Source organism: Erpetoichthys calabaricus, chromosome 5, assembly GCF_900747795.2.
Source record: "Erpetoichthys calabaricus chromosome 5, fErpCal1.3, whole genome shotgun sequence".
Classification (NCBI taxonomy): domain Eukaryota; kingdom Metazoa; phylum Chordata; class Cladistia; order Polypteriformes; family Polypteridae; genus Erpetoichthys; species Erpetoichthys calabaricus.
The window spans coordinates 3,331,456-3,353,490 of record NC_041398.2 but is presented as its reverse complement, the minus strand read 5'-3'; the positions used below and the strand labels follow the sequence as shown (position 1 = coordinate 3,353,490).

Sequence of the window (22,035 nt, the reverse complement as noted above, 5' to 3'; positions counted from 1 at the left end):
GACCACACGTGTCCTCTTGTGTGTCCAAACAGAAACAGCTGGGGGCGACACTGAGTGACATCAAGAGGAGACTTGAGGAGAGAGAGAAGACACTGAAGGAGACGAGGAGGGCGATGGAGGAGATGAAGGTGAGTGGAATAGAAAGACAACACTTCATATCAAAGAGAGGAGAAATAAATGAGAACTTGAAGAGCAGCAGAGCTTCACTGGTGATGATGAGTAGGGACACGAGAAGGGAGAGTTAGAGAAGATGTTGTGTGGTGTCCTTCATGGCCTTTCACTGTTGACAGAATCCCACGTGTTATTCAGTGGAGATTCAGACAGCATCACCATAAAGTCCTCTGATATTCCATCAGCTGTTTAAAGGAGACTTAACTCTACTAACAAAAACTCACACTGAAGGTCGATGCTGATGTTCTGAATAAGATCAGCAGGCAAAACATTTCTTAATGGTCTTGTTTATTTTTATGGTATTTGAAGAAAACAACAATGCATACAATGAAGTTGAAATTATACAACAAATGATTTCCGTAGTGAAACTCAAAAATAAAAAATAAACTTGAAATAGAAAGCAGGAGCAGAAAAAATTAGAGAGAAAACTTAACAAAACACAATTCAAAAGAATTTTTAGAAATATTTTAATTAAAAACTGAACAGATCCTCTAAGTTAACGTTTGATTTTGTCCAATTTCAAATAGTGCAGAACATCAGTGACCCATTGACTTATGACTGGTGGGCTGAGATTCCTCCAATTAAGCAGGACAAGTCTACGAGCTCATCGTGTAGTAAAGACAATTACAGTCAATGTGTCCTTGTCCACTTTAGGGAGACCACCAAACACAGCTGTTAATGTGTTATTAGTGATTGTGACCCTGATGATTGGCCGTTCAAAGATTTTTCTCCAAAATGTTGTTAATTTGTTGCCCTCCCTAAACTTTTGGCCAGTGAGGCTGGAGCTCGATTGTCATACTGACAGGTTGAATCTTGTCCTGGACACATTTTGGACAATTTTAAATGAGATAAATGATCGATAATTGATGATAGAGTTTACAGTAAGTTGATTCATTGAATGCTTTGCTCATATGGAGCTGAGTGTATTCTCTTTATGGCTGCTTTCCACTCCGTATCTCAGATATGGATTGAAAGGTTTACTTCCCAGCACACCCAGGTTCATTGAAGGGGAGCTTCTTTAAGATGTTTTATATGTTCTTGAGATGCTCTTGGAGTCTTCAGGACTGATCAGGATGGCTTCGTTAATAGAAATGGTTGGGAGGTGTGGAAAATTGGGTGGGTTTCATTTGGCAAAATTTCCAGTTTGAAAGGATTGGAAAAATTGTGTTGCCAAGGAGATAAATTTGAAGCGTAATTGTTCATAAGATGCAAAGACATTATTTACATAAAATTCTCCAAGTGTATTAATGCCAGATGTTTTCCAATGATTAAATACTGTGTGGGTTTGAGAGGCTAGAAAAAGGTGATTATCATGCTGAGGTTCAACAAATAAAATCTTCTTTGCTTTGAAGTGAGTCCTGCACTTGGTTCCATATTTGGATTGTTGGTATATTGATGATGAAATGTGTATTTATTGGGGCACAAAGCATGGCATATAAAAAAGAACTGCAGGATTTTATTTCTATTGCAAACCAAGCCTGTGTCTGTTCATCTATTTGTGTCCATGTCCAGGTTTTGTATAGCTTGTATGTTTGCTGCCCAGTAATAAAACTGAATATTAGGTAGAGCCATGCCACCTTCTGGCTTAGGTCTTTGTAGAGTCACCTTTAGATTGAGTTGACATCTTGATAAATGAACTTATAACTGAGTCTAGTTTATTAAAGAATGTTTTGTTAATATAATATATGTAGGGATGCTCCGAAATAGGAAAAGAAGCTTGGGAAGGATGTTCATCTTGACAGAATTGATTCTGCATGCTGAGGTGAGATGGAGGGGAGACCATCTGTTCAAAATCTTGTTTGTTTTTTTCCATGCTATTACCAAAATTGTGTTGAAAAAGATCTTTATATTTACTTGTGATATTTACCCCAAGATACAGTATTTGAACTGTTCTGATAAAATGAATGGAATAATTTTCAGCCTAGTATGTGTGCGTTAGAGAGTTTATTTGGAGAAAGCTCATTTTTATTCAAATTAATGTCTTTTGATTGTGCTAGAGCTTTGAGGACTACTGGATGTTTGTTGATGTCATATATACAGTACCATATCACCTGCACATAGTGATATTTTCTGTTCAACTCTTTCTCTAATAATACCTTTTAATCTTTAATGTTTTTTGAAAATGATAAGCCAGTGACTTAATGGCTAGTACAAAAAGCAATGGTGATAGAGGGCACCCTTGTCAAGTCCCACATTCTAGTTTGAAGCACTTTGAGTTCATGTTGTTAACACAGACTGACCTATGGACTCATGTAAAGTAATTTTATCCATGCACATATATTTAGACTTTGCATCAAAAAAGGACAAATCCCATGGGACAAAGAGCACCCCCTGCTGAATACACAGGACTGCTTTCTCCATAAAGTCCTGCAGGTGCCTTAATAGGAGCATCAGCAGAAAGAAGATGATACCCAACAGCTTCTCTCCCTCCTGTGATTAAACTACCACCAATCACTCCAAAGAATTCAAACTGTCCTTCACAAGATCAACATACCAACAAATTTGTCTTTAAGATTGCTGATTCTTATTGGGTGACACAGTTTTAAATCTTTCTTCTATCCAATCAGATGTCACTGCAAAGAGAGACTGATGAAAATGAGAAGTTCTTCACTGCTCTGATACGGTGCATTGAGGAAAACCACAGGAAACTGACTGAGAGGATCAGAGAATAAGAAAAGAGAGAAACGCAGAAGGCTGAAGGAGTCATGGAGCAACTGGAGAAGGAGATTGAGAGGCTGAAGAGGAGAGATGCTGAGCTGAAGGAGCTTTCAGAGAGCAAGGACCATCTCCACTTCCTGCAGGTGAGAGCGACACATCACAGGGAGTCTGATCAGACTGGGGCGTGTGGGACGTGAGAACATTTAGAGGGAAATTGAAAAGATCTGAGGAGTTTTTACAACATGACAAGAATAGGCCATTCACCTGAGCACAGACTGTGTTTTCACATTTTCTTAACACTTTCAATGTTCTGTTTACAATTTTAAAGTCCCAACCTCCAAGAGCATGACAGGCAGATTAATCTGCAGGTGTTTGTGTGACAAAATGAATTTTCATGAAATTTAAAAGATGACATCTAATAAAAGATGGTACCAACTCTTCTGCCAGGCCACCTTCTGGTGTCTCCATCCTTAAACTGATGAGATTCAAATCCTTCAGCATTTCCTCACAGCTCAGACCCCACAGTCTAGTCTCGTCTCTCATCTCTCATCTTTCTTGTGTGTTTTTATCTCACACTGTATACTATAGTCCTGATGTCAATGGTGTTTAACAGACATTACGGAGATTCTCATCTTGATTTACACTCAACACATGGTGTGCATTACATAACTCAGCGTCCACTTAGCTTTACTTTATGTGGTTGACGATGATGATGAGGACACAAAGTCTCCCAAGAGTTTTTCACATCTGAGCTGCAGACTTTCAGGTGTATAATCACATTGCAGAGCTTTCTCCCTACATGTGTTTGTTAGTCTTTACATTTAATTTAATTAAGTTTGTCTCAGAACCATAAAAATCTCAATATCTTGTCTTGTGTGCCAAGTCAATTCTACACCCGCCTGACCCCTCAATCCCTTTATCTTGACTTGCATCTCATGGAGTCCTACGTGAAGGTTAAGGTCGATAATCTCTGATGCTCCACTACACTCCACCAAATATTCTCTCATAAATAACCAACAAGTCAATGACAGGCATTCTCACCATCTAAACCCATGCTGACTGCCCACCACACTGATCCTTAATTCAGAAGAGCCCCCTCTTATCAGCATTACTTTCTTTTTAATGTATCCTTTCTGAAATCTTGTCCCCTTTTCTCTCCTGATGCAGACTTTCTCATCTCGCTGTGTCCTTCCTGCTGATGGAGACTCGCTGAGCTTCACTGTCACCACTGATTTCACTGCTGAGGACCTGAGAAAGGAGCTGTCAGGTCTGACAAAGAGTGTGGAGAAGATCAGCCGGTGGGTCATCATGACAAGGACTCCATTAGGTAAGTGTGAATTTCTGGTGACATTGTGTTTGTTATTGAGGAGGACCAGAGTGACTATAAGAGGACATTAAGAGGTGAGACGCATGAAGATGACCGGCTCTTTAACACTAAACTGTCAGCCTTTGCTGTTAAGGATTTTTCACTATATAGTGCCTTTCACCGTGACTAACTGAGTTATAACAGACTCTCAAAATAAACAATTTGATTTTAATCTGACGTTTTGGAATGTTAAGTTGAAATATTATATTTCTTATACTTTTTCCATATACTCTCTTTAAAATCTGCTTTTTCCATTTGACTTTGGGATTCTTTTTATTTTCTTTGCTTTCCTCAGCTTAAGATAATGAACAGAAATGTGTTTAGAATGGCTTAACCGGCTACAAATGAAGTGCTGCTTATTTGAGAACAGAGAAGACGTTAATGGAATCAAATTGAGCTCAGCGTCAGTGCTTTATAATATCAGAACATCTCAATCTGCTCCTGCTGTCTTCAGTGTCCATTAGATTCTGCTGGATGGAGTCCACGTTAAAAGTTCACGTTCATCCATTTTCAGCTGTGCTCCTCCTGGGCTCTAATGTTTTATATGCCTGCTGTTGTTTGCTCAGAAGTCATGTCTCCCACTGATTTAAAAGGATTTTACACACCAAAATAATTATATTTGATATATTTTGGTGGTGAAGATAAGTAAATTTCAGGACTGTGTCAGAACTCTGATGGCTTGAGGACCACCTGGACATTTCAGTGAGTGCAGACTCAGAGCACAGTGACAAGTTTAAAGGTAAATCGCACTTCACAAAGTAAGAGTTATGAACGTTTACACATAAAGATAGCGATTTGTTTAAACACAAGGTCAATTCAAGCAGGCCAGGGCACAGAGTCCATCTTGGTCGTCCACCACAACAGACTTATACTGCATATGTCAGTCTATCATTTTCAAACTTGCTTAGTCCTGAGCATATGTACAGTATATATGGTCTGCTGGCGCCAATCCCAGCTAGCATACAGCGCAAGACAGGAACAAACCCTGGACAGGGCGCCAGCCTATCATAGGATAAACACACACACACTCCCCTGGCCAATTTAGTGTCACCAGTTCACCTAACCTGCATGTCTGTGGATTGTGGGAGGAAACTGGACAGCTGGAGGAAACCCACACAGACAAGGAGAACATGCAAACTCCACACAGGGTGGACCCCGAATATGGACCCTGGTCTCCTTACTGTTAGGTAGCAGCACTACCACTGTGCCACCGTGCTACCCTACTGGATATATGTAGTGTTAAAATAAGCAGAGAGAGTGGGCACAAAGAGTTGGGGTGTCACCCTTAAATACCCCGTTTAATGATGATGATGAAGTAAAAAGCACAAAGACGGAGCACAATGATGGTGTCTGCTGCACTCAAAGGCTATCAAGATAAAGTCACTTGTGAGTCGGAGCTCCATCTTCCTCAGTCACAGACCTGTAATGAACACCCACTTCTAGTGACATTTTATAGTGGTGTCCCAGAAGAGGCGGAGCTTAATTTGCAGGCTGTGGAAGTGACGTCACTCGTCTTGTGGCCTGTGAACTCACTGAAGTGATGACATTAGCAGGAGCAGCACCCTTTTGACTCAGGGTGGGATTTCTTAACTAAATGGAGCCCTGAAATGTACCTACTTGTCAATATGTATCAAATACAGTATATTTATGTCATTGTATGTCAGGACAAAAACCAAGACATGGACTTCAAGGGACCCTCTGTAGACCTCCATGATCAAATTGTGGTGAGGCAAAGATCAGCGTAAAGGGATAAAGCCATTTGTAAAACTTTGAGTGTTCCCAGGAGCACAGCGGCCTCAAGAAGTTTGGAACCACCAGGACACTTTCTAGAGATGGAAAGTCTGAGGAGGCAAGAAAGGTCTTAGCCAGGGAGGTGACCAAAAACCCAAAACAACTTTAGCAGTCCTCTGTTGAGATGGGAGAAACTGTTGGAAAGACGGCCATCTCAGCAGCGCACCACAAATCAAGCGTTTATGGTAGAGTGGCCAGGCAGAAGATACTCTCGAGTAAAAGACAAATGGCAGCCTTAGAGCATCAAGGGAAAGATTCAATGATCTAATGAGACAAACATTGAACTGTTTAAACAGAAGACCAAGCAAGATGTCTGGAGAGGACCAGGCACTGCTCACCACCCGCCTAATGCCATCTCTACAGTGAAGATGGTGGTGACAGCATCAGGCTATCGGGACAGAGTGACAGATCAGAACTGAGGGAAGGAGAATTGCAGTCAAATCCAGAGAGGACCTTAAAGAAAACCTGTGACCTTAGACTGAGAACTGAAGACTGCAGCCAAGACAACTCTGGAATGGCTTTGTGACAAATCTCTGAGTGTTCTTGAGTCACCGAGTCAATGTCCAAAACCCATGAACATGTGTGGAAAAATCTGAAGATGGCAGTTCACAGAAACTTCTCTTGAAATCTAACGGAGTTTGAAAGGATATGCCAGGAAGAATGGGATCAACTGGGCAAATTCAGCAGTGGTAGTGACACTGAGTCATGAAGACCACCAAAGGGACTTCCACAAAGACCTGAATTAAGGGTCTGAATACTTGTAGGAAGGAGAAGTTTCAGTTTCGATTTGTAATAAATTTGCAGACCTTACTGAGAACTTGTGCTGACTTTGTCATTATGGGTTACTGAGTGTAGACTGATGAGCACAAAAGGTCATTAAAAAAGTGTTCTGATTATCTGCAAACCTATTTTTAATGTGAATTGTAAATAAGGACCAGGAGAAGATAAAGATTAGGGGCACCTTAAGAAGCAAACTCCATATAAATTGATGGAAAAAGATAAAAAAACAGTTGGTTAAATGGTAAGCACAAAATAATAACATAAGGGCACAAAATGGTGGCAGTGCCCATTAAGAAGAACACAGGCCAGAAGGGACAGGGACAAGGGACCTTGGCATGCAATTACAATTAGATAAGACTTTGTATCATCACCCAAGTACTTGGGTGACAGAATATTCTAAATTACGTTTTAACTAATTTCTTATGTACTTCATATTTGTTCTATTCTAGCTCAATTATAATACATGGTTAACAATTTAACTAATATTACACAATGCCATCTTCACAGTTTCCATTCTTCTCTTTTCTTTTTATTTTCAGCTCATGAAGCTCCAGTTTTCACCCTCCAGCCTCCTGAACCTCAGAGCAGAGACGACTTTCTAAAATGTGAGTTTGTGCTTTGACTGAATGGATCATCACAATAAAAATTATTTAAGTTTTAATAGAGCAGGACAAGCTTAGGATATGAAAGTCTGAGTGTTGTGTGACTGAGGGGCTGAGAGTGATGGGGTTCCTGTGACTGGTGCATTATGGGACAGAGAGACTCAGGCAGTGAATCACCAAAGCCGTCTGTTGAACCCGAGTCTTGGTGTGTCCAAAACTGTTAAAAAAGGAAAAGAAAATCCACGTCATGGGGTGCACTTACTTTATCACACAACTCTATATACAGACACAGCCAAAAGTGTTGCTTTAAAAATGAAGCACAATTGTATGTGAAAAAATGAAAGTTGACATAAGTCCTCTTCATCCACCATTCTTTACTCCACAGAGCAGACACTTTGTTATTTATTCACGACTTAACACATTGTAGGAATTAAACCTGATTGGCTCTTGTTAATTGTCTGTGTTGTGCTCCGCCCCCAGTCCCGTTACACACTCCCAGATCTCCTCACTCGTTTTCTTTTCTCTCCTTTCAGACTTCTGTCCCCTCACACTGGACATCAACACAGCACACAGATGGCTCGGTCTGTCTGAAGGGAACAAGAAGGTGACATGGGAGTGGACAAAAGCTGAATATCCTGATCATCCTGAGAGATTTGACCGCTGTGTCCAAGTTCTATGCAGAGAGGCTCTGACTGGGACTCGCTGTTACTGGGAGGTGGAGTGCAGTGGAGACCTCATGAGGATTGGAGTCGCATATAAAGGACTGAGCAGGAAAGGATGGGGTGATGAGTGCGGCCTTGGAAAAAACGACAAGTCCTGGTGTTTGTGGTTGTCTCATTCCCAGTACTCTGTGTGGCACAATAACAAGGAGACTGTAATCAGCGCCCCCTACAGCCCCAGAATAGGTGTGTATCTGGATTGGCCTGCTGGCTCTCTGTCATTTTATAGCGTCTCACACACAATGACCCTCCTGTACAGGTTCAACACCTCCTTCACTGAGCACCTCTATCCAGGGTTTTGGCTTAATCCTGACTCCAGTGTAACCATCAGCCATCTGACACCATGTGACCACTGACCAGTACCCTCCACCAGTCACTTGATGTCCCCACAAGCTCAGGTCCTCTTCGTGTTTGTAGTTTAGGGTGAAATTAAATTTACAGGATGGGTGGACTGGGGGGCAGCACCTCTGTGATTGAACTTGTGGATGAGAATGCGAAGCGAGTGCGGCTGTCAGGGTCTGCAGTATTATTGGGTTTGAGTAGCCAATCGGGTGTGTGTGTCACAGTGAGGGGCGGAGACACCTCAGACCTACAAATACCAGTCTGACCAGCAGAGGTCACTGTTGATTCACAGCCACATGTCCTTCAAGCTGAAGCAACAACTACAACTACTGAGGCCCCAAGTGTCACTGAATGTCACTTGTTAAGTAGGACAGGCATGTGGTCCTGTTGGATCAGCACAACTGAAAGGCGCTATACAGACTCGGTATGGAGAGCTCTTGAATAGTGACTATATGTAGGAGCAGAGAGTGACAGGGGACTGGAGTGTTGTCTCCTCACCAGACATGTTGTGACCCTCCATTGGTCACTCAAAGGGTCCTTCACTTCAGAATGAATTCACTGTGAATGTCTGAAGATGAGGACTCACCGGTCAGTCAGATGTCGGCCATACTGACAGAGTTTGGTGTTTTAGTTGATGTCACATTAAACTTTAAACTGCACCTCCTCCTTGTCCCCAGATTTGTCACTCTTGATACCCTGAAAGCTCCAACATCTTCACAAAATGAATTCTTGGTCAGTTGGCACACACTTGACATGGGTGCACATGTGTGGCTCTGCAGTGGACTGGCACCCCGTCCAGGGTTGGCCCACCTTGTCCACAAACCTGAAATTGAAAAGCAGATAAGAAAGACAACGAATGGACAGAAAGGGTCACTGATTGGTCAGTCGCCACACTACTGCCTCTTGTGGCCACTCTAAATATTACACAGCAACTTATACAAAAAGGAAATCTAAAAGATAAAAGCAGAAAGCATTCAGTGAAATCCTGAGCAGTGAAACATGAAAGGAGAGAATGAGAAACAATCAGAGAGTCAGACGAATGGAGACTTTAACAGGAGGACTGAGGGGTGGGACTGAAGTGCAGTGGCGCCCTCTAGTGGACACCCGCCATATTACACACATGGGAAAGGGGGGAGAAAAGAATACAGTGCAGTGTAAAAGAAATAAGAATAAAGTAAAAACACAAGAATAAAACACCTGACATAAAGAACTTTAAATATTATATCTAAAACTAATTAAGATTTAAATGAATTAAGAGCAAAATAAGGGAGACACGATCACAAAGTCACATGACCTTCAGAGCGGACAGCTGAGCTGATTCTTCTGTAGCCAAACTGCCCCCCCTAGTGGCCACTCTCAATATTAAATGAATGGCAAGGCTGAGAGGGAGGAAAGATTTGGGTTTGATCAAATGGATATTTAGTGCAGATTTCTTAATATTGTCATTACCTTTAAGGACAGTGCAGCTTTGTTAGGTTATGGAAGATTATCTATGGGAAAAGAACATTTATTGGAATTAATCTTTGTAATAATGGTGATGTATTAACAAAATACAAATCTAATAATTGTTTAAATTTTTAAAAATTAACTCCCAATGGTGTTTGGTGAATAAACAATAAGGATGACTGACATTTGTCAAATCTGCTCATCTGTGACCTTCTGACTTGTCACCACCTCTGGTCACATCTCCTGTGTTGTCTGATCTGAAGATATAACACTCCGTATTGATGATCCATTTCTTAATAGCGCTGGAAAAGTCAGAATATGACAATGGGGTGTGTAACAAATAAGATGTTGATTTGGATTGAATATTTGATTTGTAAGTCTAGCAGTGAAGTCGATCATTTAGACCTGTGCAGGTGCTATAAAATACATAGATGTTAAAGTCACTATATAATGTAGGAGAAGTGAAAAAATATGATTGATGCATGGAGTAATGTGAAAGACATCATATAATACATAAATATGAAAGGCCCTCTATGACAGACATATAAAGAAAATGTACAGTAATAAGAGATGACAGGAAAGGCACTATAACAGAGAGTAAATGACAAATATGACAGGCGCTATAAAAGAGATACAGCAGACAGATGTGAATGACATTGTAAGACAGAGAAATGTGAAAGATAAAACATAACTGATGGACACAAGGCCAGTTCAGAGTCGCCAATGACCCCAACATGCACATCTGTGGAGTGCGTGAATCAAAGCAGGAGTGACACGAGGAGAACATGCAGGCCTGACAGTCAAGACGACGACTGGGTGACAAATTCAAAGTCTGTGAGGCTGCAGCTCCAACCCCTCAGCCTCACAGTTCACTTCAACTTCTTTCCTTTCCTTTTTATTTTGAACCTGCGTCTTTTGATTTTAAAGTGTCCCCTTTACTGCCAGAGTGGCTTCAGCTCACTCCATGATGACTTTCTTCATGAACTGCACGTCTCCCAGCACTCGATGGCCATCTTGTTTGCTGCAAACATTGCGCTGTCAGTCACAAATTTTATGACAATTCATTATAAAGATTTCATTTTCTTGCAGTTCAGATTTTATTTTTAATTTTTATTTTCATATTCTGTGTAACTCTGACCTGCAGGGTGACCCCTGAATGTTTAGTAGAGTACTGGAAATGGAAGAACAAAAGACTGGGAATGGAAGGGGCAGAACGAGGATCAGGGCTGTATTATGAGGAAAGGAAAAATCAGTTTGGTGATGAAGTGTGACAGGGGATTGATTCTAAATTAAAGAGGAGGACAGTGACAATAAAAAGGGACATTTTAATAAAGCCAGCTGTCAGTGTGGACAGTCCATTAGAACTCTGACCTCGATGGTGACCTTATGGCGTATATTGTAATTCCAGAATTTTATTTTGAATAAATCAGATCAGAATCTAATCAGAATCTAATCAGATGAGCTCTTTACTATTAGTGTCTCGTCAGCGCAGCTCCCGATTGGTTCTTGTTAATTGTCTGTGTTGTGCTCCGCCCCCAGTCCTGTTACACACTCCCAGATTTCCTCACTCGTTTTCTTTTCTCTCCTTTCAGACTTCTGTCCCCTCACACTGGACATCAACACGGCACACAGAGACCACCGTCTGTCTGAAGGGAACAAGAAGGTGACATGTGAGGGGACAAAGACTGAATATCCTGATCATCCTGACAGATTTGACTGGTGGTCTCAAGTTCTTTGCACAGAGGCTCTGACTGGGACTCGCTGTAACTGGGAGGTGGAGGGCAGTGGACGTCTCATGATGATTGGAGTCGCATATAAAGGACTGAGCAGGAAAGAAGATGGTGGGGAGTCCCTCCTTGGATTCAATGACAAGCACTGGGTTTTCCAGTGCTCTGTGCGTCACAATAACAAGAAGACTGTAATCAGCGCCCCCTACAGCCCCAGAATAGGTGTGTATCTGGACTGGCCTGCTGGCTCTCTGTCATTTTATAGCATCTCACACACAATGACCCTCCTGCACAGGTTCAACACCTCCTTCACTGAGCCCCTCTATCCAGGGTTTGGGTTTGGTCTTCACTGCAGTGTAACAATCAGCCATCAGACACCATGTGACCACTGACCAGTACCCTCCACCGGTCACTTCGTGTCCCCAGAAGCTCAGGTCATCTTTGTGTTTGTAGTTTGGGGTCAAAATGGATTTCACAAAATTTGGGGGGCAGCATGTCTGTGACTGAATTTGGTGTTGAGAATGCAGAGTGAGTGCGGCTATCAGGTCCTCCATTGTTATTGGATTTGAGGAGCCAATCAGCTGTGTGTGTGTCATAGTGAGGGGTGGGGTGTGAGAGAGTAATGTGGATGTAGCAGCAGTTAAGTATTTGGTTTGCAGTGCACAGTGAAATATATAAGTGTTTGTTATAGAAATGTCATAAAGAGATGGCTGAAATGGTCGAGTAAACAAGCAGAATGTTTCAGGGGGATGCCAGGTAGGGAACTGGAACTCTGTGATGTTCTTTCATACCCATAGTAAGTCTTGCCAGTTGGCACGTATGCAGTTTTGTTAAAAGGATATGTGCTGAATTCAAGTGATATTGAAGAACAAGGACATTACGGAGAAAGACTTTTATCTTAGGCTGGTTGTGCTCTACACTAAAGTACCTCATGTCTTTAAACCAATCAGAGAATGATATTCAGGCATTAATTCAGCACTGTTATGCAAATTCAGTTGTTTATAAAATGGTCCTCTGCCCCTTCTTTTTGACCATTCTCTAACAGACTACTGAGATGAATGCTTCGTCTTCGGCATTTTCTGAGGAGTAAATTAAAGATGCAATGAATGAGTTTCCTCCTGCCTGATTACTGACTCAAAGGGGTTTTATCAGACTTGTCCGAGTAGAGGAAAAGTTTCTTTCTTTAATCAGTAAGTTAAAAGGCACTATATAGACTAAGTATTAGGAGCTCTGGAATAGTGACTATGTGTAGGAGTGAGTGACAGATGGGACTACTGTAGAGTGTCCCCCCACCATTGGTCACTCAAGGGGTCCATCATTTCTGAATCAATCCACCGAGGACTCATGGGTCAGTCAGATGTCGGCCATACTGACGAGAGTTTGATGTTCTACTGAGTCACTTGACATCACATTAGACATTAAACTTCACCAGCTTCTTCTTGTTTCCAGATTTGTCAATTCTGCTGTTCTGGAAATTCCAACATTCTCAGAAAAAAGAATTCTTGTTGAAGGTTGGGATCTCCTTCCGGTGACAGAGAAAAATCACAAGTGGCAGTTTGAAAGGCTTCTTATTCATTCATGCATTAATGGTCTGAAATTTCACCTTGTCTGACAAGCTGGAGATCGATTTCAAATCAATATACACTTGGATAAGATTAAATTATACTATTAGTGTTGTAAGTTGATTCAGTAGGTGCGATAGACAAGGTCACGTTGTCAAGCACCCACCCCCTGAACCAGTCACACACACGCCTCGTTTTTGTGTGAATTTAATGTAATACCTCAACCTTGCCATGCAAGAAATAGACAAGCCGTAATGCTGTAGATCTGGAAACATCTAATGTTGTATTCCTGACTGAAGTGTCGATGAAACTCCTCCAGTATATTTAATTTTCTTTTAGATTATTGGACAAAGGATGCTGCAAATTAAACGTATAAGCAAAGAGCTAAAAGACACTAAAGTCCGACCTCACTTAAAACTTAAAACTGCCTTTGCCAAAAATGCCAGGGTGTTTGAGGTCGCGTTGTCAGGTGCAGCTCTCAGGTAGACGTCTTCTTGGTCTTCTTCTTTTAGCTGCTCCTGTTAGGGGTCACCACAGCGGATCATCTTCTTTCATTTCTTCCTGTCCTCGTCATCTTGCTCTGTCACCTCCATCACCTGCATGTCCTCTCTCACCACATCCATAAACCTTGTCTTATGCCTTCCTCTTCTCCTCTTACCTGGCAGCTCTATTCTTAGCATCCTTCTCCCTATATACTCACCATCTCTCCTCTGCACATGTCCAAACCAACACAATCTCACCTCTATGACTTTGTCTCCCAACCGTCCCACCTGAGCTGACCATCTAATGTCCTCATTTCTAATCCTGTCCATCCTCGTCACACTCAAAGCAAATCTTAGCATCTTTAACTCTGCCACCTCCAGCTCTGTCTCCTGCTTGCTGGTCAGTGCCACCGTCTCCTGCCCATATAACATAGCTGGTCTCACTACCGTCCTGTAGACCTTCCCTTTCACTCTTGCTGATACCTGATCTAAATCAGGGTGTCCAACTCTGACCCCAGAGGGCCGCAGTGGCTGCAGGTTTTCCTTCCTGACACTTTCTTAATCAGTAACCAATTTCTGTTGTTAATTGACTTCTCTTCCCTTCGTTCATAGAAGAATCGTCTGAATTGCTTCTCTTCTTCCTTCAATGGCAGCAAAATAAAAATGAGATGTGAAGTGAACCAACGATTGACGAGCCAGGTGTTATCAACATGACCACTTGGGGTATCAAACTCCCACCAGTTTCACTCTAACCAGTTTCTTAACTAGAAGCAGATTGTTGTTGTTAATTGAACTCGTTATTTAATTCCATGGCTGTGCTCTCGTTTGACCACAGCAGAAAGCAGATCAGCGTCACCGAGACCTTCATCTTTCTTTATTTTCTGATACTGTATGACAGCAAAGGTTATCTGGTCATGTGTTGGGTCATTTTGTATTTCATTACTGGTTGGTTGTGAATAAAAGAAACAGATAAGGGGTCTGAGTCTTAAATAGCAAGTCAATTAAAATGAAGGGGAAAAAAGTTAATTAGCAGCAAAAATGGGTCATTAAATAAGAAAATGGTTAGAATGAAAACCTGCGGCCCTCCAGGATCGACGTTGGAGACCCCTGATCTAAATTAAACAAGGAAACAGTCAAGTCTCCATGTGCCTCGTGTGTTCTTGAAAATGGTGATGGTAAGCAGGTGTGTGTGTGTAATGAAGAGTTACGTTCAGGAGAAGCCATCTATCTACACAAACAGCACAATATTGTACCTTGTTAAACAAAGGCCAAAAAAAAAATATTAAAACATAAAATGACTATGAACGTGTCTAACTGTACTTACCTTATTACTTCAGTCTATCCCACTGGACTCCCTTTCACTCGTCTACAGCATATCCAGCGTGAGGTATTCTCAGTTTTATGTCTAAACCCAAAGTGTCAAGTTCTTCATCTGACCGGTACTGTAGACTCCTTGAGGTGAGGTTTGCTTCAGCCATACACCTCGATACACACACAGCCAAGGGACTGGCAAAGCAGGGAATGGGATTAACAGTTGGATCTGCAATCTTGGATTCTGCCTCACGTGTGATGAAGGGTGTGAGGCCGAGCGTCGGTGATGTGGCACTTAATTCTAGGGAGGCAACAGTGCAACACGTCCTACCAACACAGTCAAGAAGGATAAAGCTACAAAATGGCAACAGGCCACACTTACAATTTAGTAATAAAAACAGTTTATTAATTGTCAATTCATTATTAACACCAAATGCTCATTTATTAATAATCTCTAATGTACAAGGCCTCCAAGAACTCAAAGTAAAGAAGCAGAAAAATTATTTAAAGCAAACCAAAATGTCAAGAACGTTCACATTGTAACAGGCCTGGCTCATCTTAGATAGATAGACATAACCAGCAGAGTTCATCAATAAATATATCTATATATATAAAAATGGAATGGGTGGGTCGTCGGGTGGGCCTTTTTTTCATTCCGTCGTTTTTTCGACGTTTTGAAAATGTAGAATGATTATTTGATTTTTTTGTTTTTATTTGATCATGTCTATGTAGCCGCCGTCGTAATAAAGTATCGCTAAAATCGTCATTTATCGTAATTTATTTTTGACGTATAACGGCGCCGTCGTCGAGGTCAGTGATACCAGTGCAAAAAATCTGCTTACGGTTGAAAGACACGCCCTACTCACTGGACAGTTAAAAACACCAATCAAACTAACGATGACATCAAGTATTACCCAATCAAAAGTAGGAAAGGAGGCATCTTCATAAAATGCGTGTGGGATGATTTGCATGAGACGCTGCTTTAAAAAAAAAATGATAAAAAAAATACGGGATAAATCCCGTCCAGTATTGATTCAAAACGGGACGCGCAATTTCATTCTCAAACGCAGCACGATTCCGTATTTTAAAGGACGGGTGGCAACCCTACAGTGCCAGGTAACCACCCATACAATCACATTGTGATTCAGACCAGGAATGCAATGAATGTAATTACCCCGATCTACATACAAGGCGAAAGTCTTGCAACATTCAAAGATGATGGTTTGGGATAAGTACACCATAGAACATAAAACAGCTTATGAAGCCTTGAACCGAAAAAAGCAACATCTCAGAGATCGTAAAAAAAAAAATAGGAGCTAATGTCGTTTTACTCGCTGTACATTTTAGTCAAACATTAACAGTTATTTCACGAGGGAGACCAGCACATCAACTCAACGCGTGTTTAAAATCCATGCTTCTCCCACGCTCGGTTATATGTCGCGTGTTCTCGGGTAGGTGCACCAAAAAATGTATACATTTAAGCATGTAATGGGCAAACAAAAAATGAGGTATACCCGAAGGCACAGCAGTAGTACTTAATGTAACTTTACTTCTTAAATGTTAATGTTTTACTGTTTAATAATTTATACGCTTCTTATATGTTGTTCAAATTCTTTTATCAAAATACCACTGACAGCGCAATGCACGATAACATCGAGTGAATACACCATACGCATCCGCCCACGGCTGCCCTGCTGTGCGCAGATAGGACTTGATTGTACAATAAAATAAAATAAAGATAAAAAGACTAAAACAATCATCACCCATAAAGCGGATAGTAGACGTGACGTACTATATGTGTACCACATTTCAAGTGTATAGGTGCAACGGTTTGCGAGCTACAGGTCATTTAAAATCCTGGACAGACACACAAATTGCCACGCTAGCAAATTACAGAAGAAGATTTTACTGTTTAATAATTTATATTTATATGAAATGTGCTTCTTATATATTACTTCATATTCTCATATGATAATGATGTTAGTTTATATTGATTTCTGTGTTATTAAAACTGCATGTATGTGTGTATATATATATATATATATATATATATATATATATATATATATATACTAGCAAAATACCCGCGCTTCGCAGCGGAGAAGTAGTGTGTTAAAGAGGTTATGAAAAAAAAAAGGAAACATTTTAAAAATAACGTAACATGATTGTCAATGAAAGCCCGTTTCACTCAGTAAGTCTTATGTGTGTGTTTATGTATGTGTGTGTATATATATGTAGATGTGTATATGTAGATATGTATATATATGTATATGTATATAAATGTTTATGTGTGTGTGTATATTATTATATATATATATATATATATATATATATATATATATATATATAAAAGACAGCAACAGTTATAACAATGACAACACAATTACATTGACAATCATGTTACGTTATTTTTAAAATGTTTCCTTTTTTTTTCATAACCTCTTTAACACACTACTTCTCCGCTGCGAAGCGCGGGTATTTTGCTATACATATATACGAGCTGTATATACCCGGCGTTGCCCGGGGCAGAAGTAACCTAATCAGTCAAACACTTACATATATACCAAAGTAAACCTAATCGGATAAACAGCTTCATATATACAGAAGCGAACCTAATCGGACAAACAGCTAATCTATATACATAAGCAAACCTAATTGGTCAAACAGTTACATAAATACAAAAGCAAACCTAATCGATGAAACAGCTTCATATATACAGAAGCGAACCTAATTGGTCAAACAGTTATGCATGTGCAGAATAATTTTACAAAGATTATGCGTGTTAACAATCATTAAAAAGAAAAGATTGAGGAACTCTTCTTCTATATGTGATGAAGCTGGATGAAGCTGACTTGACGAAGACGTAGGTGGCATAGATTGGTTTTTCTAAAACAGAAGAAAAAAATGAGTATCTATTATTATTTTAAATTAGAATGAAAATGAGAACCTTGATTAGAGATAGATTATCCGTATTAAAATATGTGCATGAATAAACTTTTGGTAACTCTCTAGCAAAAGTTTATTCATACAAATTGGCATGGGATGGCTTTGTGAAAAAGTAAAAATTAGATAAAAATAAATTGAGAATGCGTACTTCGATTTGACTGAGATTATCTGTAATGATGAAAAAAAAGTTTAGTATGTTTTTTTTTCCATACGGGAAGGATGTAAAACCTTACATAGGCACCCTTCAGCCCGTACTGAAGGGTAGTGTCAGATTCTTACTCACTAAAAAACACCCTTTTTATTCCACAGCTACCCCAAAAACCACTATTAGGCATTACTTTGGGGTGGCAGTAGTTTAGTTATGAAACAGCTGGGTCCTGAAAAAAATCTGTCTTATTAGTGGCTTCATCACATATAGAAGAACAGTTCCTCAATCTTTTCTTTTTAATGATTGTTAACACGCATAATGTTTGTAAAATCATTCTGCACATGCATAACTGTTTGACCAATTAGGTTCGCTTCTGTATATATGAAGCTGTTTGATCGATTAGGTTTACTTTGGTATATATGTAAGTGTTTGACCGATTAGGTTACTTCTGCCCCGGGCAACGCCGGGTATATACAGCTCGTATATATATATATATATATATATATATATATATATATATATATATATATATATATATATATATATATATATATATATATATATAATTATATATTGTGGAGGATTGCCGGCTTTTTACTCCGGCCCTCACCCCCAGGCTGCCAGGAGGAGCTCTCCCGACAGCATGATCATGCCCCGAGTTCCAGCAGGGCCTCATGGACTATGCAGTGTTTATACACAGCCCTGCTGGATACCTTGGGGGCCACAGGGAGTCGCTGTAGGGGGGCTCGTGGACTCTTATGTGCCCTATAACCCGGGAGTACGTCATGGTCACGTGACAGGAAGGAACGACGTGCTCCCGGGTTGAAGAAAAGGACTGTTTACCCTGACCCAGAAGGGATAAGGAACTACGGACTGATTGGACAGGAACACCTCCGGGTCAGGGTGTATAAAAGGATTGTGGATAAGCCCAGACATTGAGCTGAGCTGGGAGGTAGGAGGGCGAAGTGCCTAGGCGAGGAGGATTGGTTTGTGAGAGTTTATTATTGTGATTTATGAGTGTGGAGTAGAGGATGCTTTGTGCACGTGAAGACAACAAAATAAAGAAGTCTTGTGCTTTTACCTGGTGTTCAGAGTGGTACCTGAGAGTTCAAGAGGTGGACAAAATCCTCTACTGCTACAATATGTATAGCTGTACCGGGCCACGCATTGCTGTCGCTCAGTCTGGTTAAATGGAAAAGAAAGAAAAGAGAAAGCGCCCGTTTCTAATATGTTTAATTTCACAATGCTTGTGGGTATACAATATTTTTTGTTGTTCCATTGTCTGTCCAGAATGTTAGACTTAATAATATTGTTAAGTTCGTAGACGTCTTTGTTTTTGGCCGCAAGAATAGCTCGTTCACTCAGCCAATCGTGATTCTTATAATTGGTTGGAATATTGGGAAATACTTTTTCAACCAATTCTTCTTTTGACGTCACTAAATTACAGAAGTAATGAGGAAATGAAATTTGTCCTGAGGTCAGATCAACCGGCACCTTTCCATTCCCAATTTCCAGATTTCTCCAACCCCGTTATTGACAGTTTGCATTATTTGATCGTAAAAGCCTTTTTGCTGAAGCGTTAGCTTAGGAATATTTGATTGCACATACGACAAAAGATCACCCGTGTTGTAATTTTGTTCACGACGCAATTCTACATCGAACGAAGCAGCAGCAGATCGATTCGGTGATGGCATTCCCAATTGATTGAGAACTTTGTTCGCGATTTCTAAGCACAAATCTTCAATCATTATCAACGCTTAGTTGTAGATGTCTGCTGTGAAATCCATGTTTATATTTGAATTTTACTTGCGTATTCGAAGGAAAATATCTTCAGCCATGTGCAATTTATATTTCTCCCTTAACTGTGTTGGAGATGAAGGAGAGCAGGCGGTCAATATGATTGCAAACAATGCATGAATTTGATTTGGATGTGACGTGTTGCACGCGTCATTAATGTATACATCCCAGTGTCGGTCGTTCTCCAATAAATTCAGAGCTGGACATGTACTTCGAAAAGTGTCATGTGTAACGCCGTTGACAATTCTCAATTGCTGGACAGACGTTGGACCGGCACATTTACCAACAGCATGTGAACAAAGAAGCATTCATCTTGATTGGGATGCACGGTATACAGTCTGCCTATCGTAGTTTCTTTGAATATGGCAGGTTGTCCGTTGACTCGCTCTCCTCGTTTGCGTTGTTCAAATGATTTTCTACTCACATTCCATGTGTAATACGTAGGCACTTCCGAATACAGCAGTGTTTTCACAAAAGCGTCATTTTGACATAAAGTAAAGAAAGCAGTTAACGTTGTAGCCGGTGGATTCAGGGCTATTTGTTGCACATTTGCAGCTGTGAAATAAACGCGTTGTCCATTTTCTAGATGTACTGCTAAGTGAACAACATCTGGACTTCGTTCATGTATGGGAAATGAAAGAATTCGCCATACAGCTTCATTGCTGCTTATGTATCTTCCAGCCTAATACTGTGCGATTTCATCAATATGTATGACCGCATTCCTATCACTTCTTTCAGGTGCACGCCAAAAACTGCCATGTCGCTGCCTTTATTCATGTACTTACAAATGTATTTGATCGAAACATTAAAATAGAATCGTAAAATATTTAGTATGGTGTGTGTTGCTTTTACGTCCAACAGATGGCCCTGTGTTTTCAAAAAAAGCATGTTTTTACCTGTCACAGGTGTGCCATCTATATAATATGTATATAAAAACACGCGCGTATTCGAATGCAACGTTGTGTCAAAATTTCAAAGCAATCGGTGAAGCACTTTCGGAGATTTAAGGTTTTGAACAAACATATATTTACATTTTTATTTATACTGATGTATATATATATATAGTTTTAGCAGCCAAGCGCTTTTTTTCCAACCTAGAAGACGTCTCTTGAGATCCGTTTAATCGCCTCGTTGATTGCATGTCCTCCAAGGTAGTTTCAATCCCCATTTCCTGCACCGAGTCATCTCCCCTTTTATGAGTGACTGTGTTAGTCGCCGTACTTCGTATAGGTCTTTGAACGCACTCAATACTTGTAACTGGTGTCGCCCGTCGGCTACTTTCGACAGGGAATGGAAGCAATTCTCGAGTAACAAAAATTATTTGTAAGTGATTTCGCATTGAAGAAATAGTAAAAACTTGATCACTTGGGTCAATACCTAAACAAATACACACAGCAAATGCAATTGAGAATACACCAGAATCTGTATGATTTAATTGTTGCTGTGCGTCTTCATAAACTATGGGAGGTTTGTAAGGAAACAAAGCACGAAGGAAACGAAGCTGCTCTTCGGTGAGGATGAATTTTTTATCAGCGTTTAAACTGCCATAGACATGAATTACAGCACCATCATAATAGGTACACAGCCAGTGAGTCACTCGTTCAGTCGCTGCAGAAGGTAATATTTGAAAATGTTTTGCATTTTGTGGAATGGGCATTATAGGTATGTCAGGAGTCCACATTAGCAAAACCTTTTGAGGTTGGAAAATTGTATGTGCAGCTAAAATTTCGTTGAATTTGCTCATGTGATTTGTTGATAAATAATCATTATTTACGAACTCATTCATTGCAAAATCTGACAGTGGTAAGATCACTCCTCCATAACACTAAACACAAACACTAAGTAGACACTAACACTAAAAAACGGCAACACCGCCGGGAAGAACACTAAATGAGATAAAGTAAAAGTCTACTAAACTTCTTTATTATAACTGCTTTATTATAGCAGGTGAGGGGACGCTGGCGCACGCTTGTTGTTGCTGCTCCTCCCTGTTAACAACACTTTTCACAAAATTCACCTTAATTCTGCATTTACGCTTGTTTTATTTCGTTTATTGTACATATAGTTCGTGGATACAACCGACTCGAATTGCATGGATTTTGCTTAATATTTACAGATTTTATGGACTCCACTTTACTGGGAACAGCTGAGTCTGTGGATCACGGGACGAGACCTACGAACATTTCT

General features: G+C 40.4%; 1 protein-coding gene and 1 pseudogene across 2 annotated transcripts in view; one reads left to right on the top strand and one right to left on the bottom strand.

Annotated features, from left to right (window-relative positions):
* The window catches only part of LOC114652555 (tripartite motif-containing protein 16-like), a 593,234-nt pseudogene extending 581,182 nt beyond the window's left edge, over window positions 1–12,052 (top strand).
* The window catches only part of LOC114652426 (E3 ubiquitin-protein ligase TRIM16-like), a 1,019,527-nt gene that overhangs the window by 785,015 nt on the left and 212,477 nt on the right, over window positions 1–22,035 (bottom strand). The window lies entirely within an intron of this gene.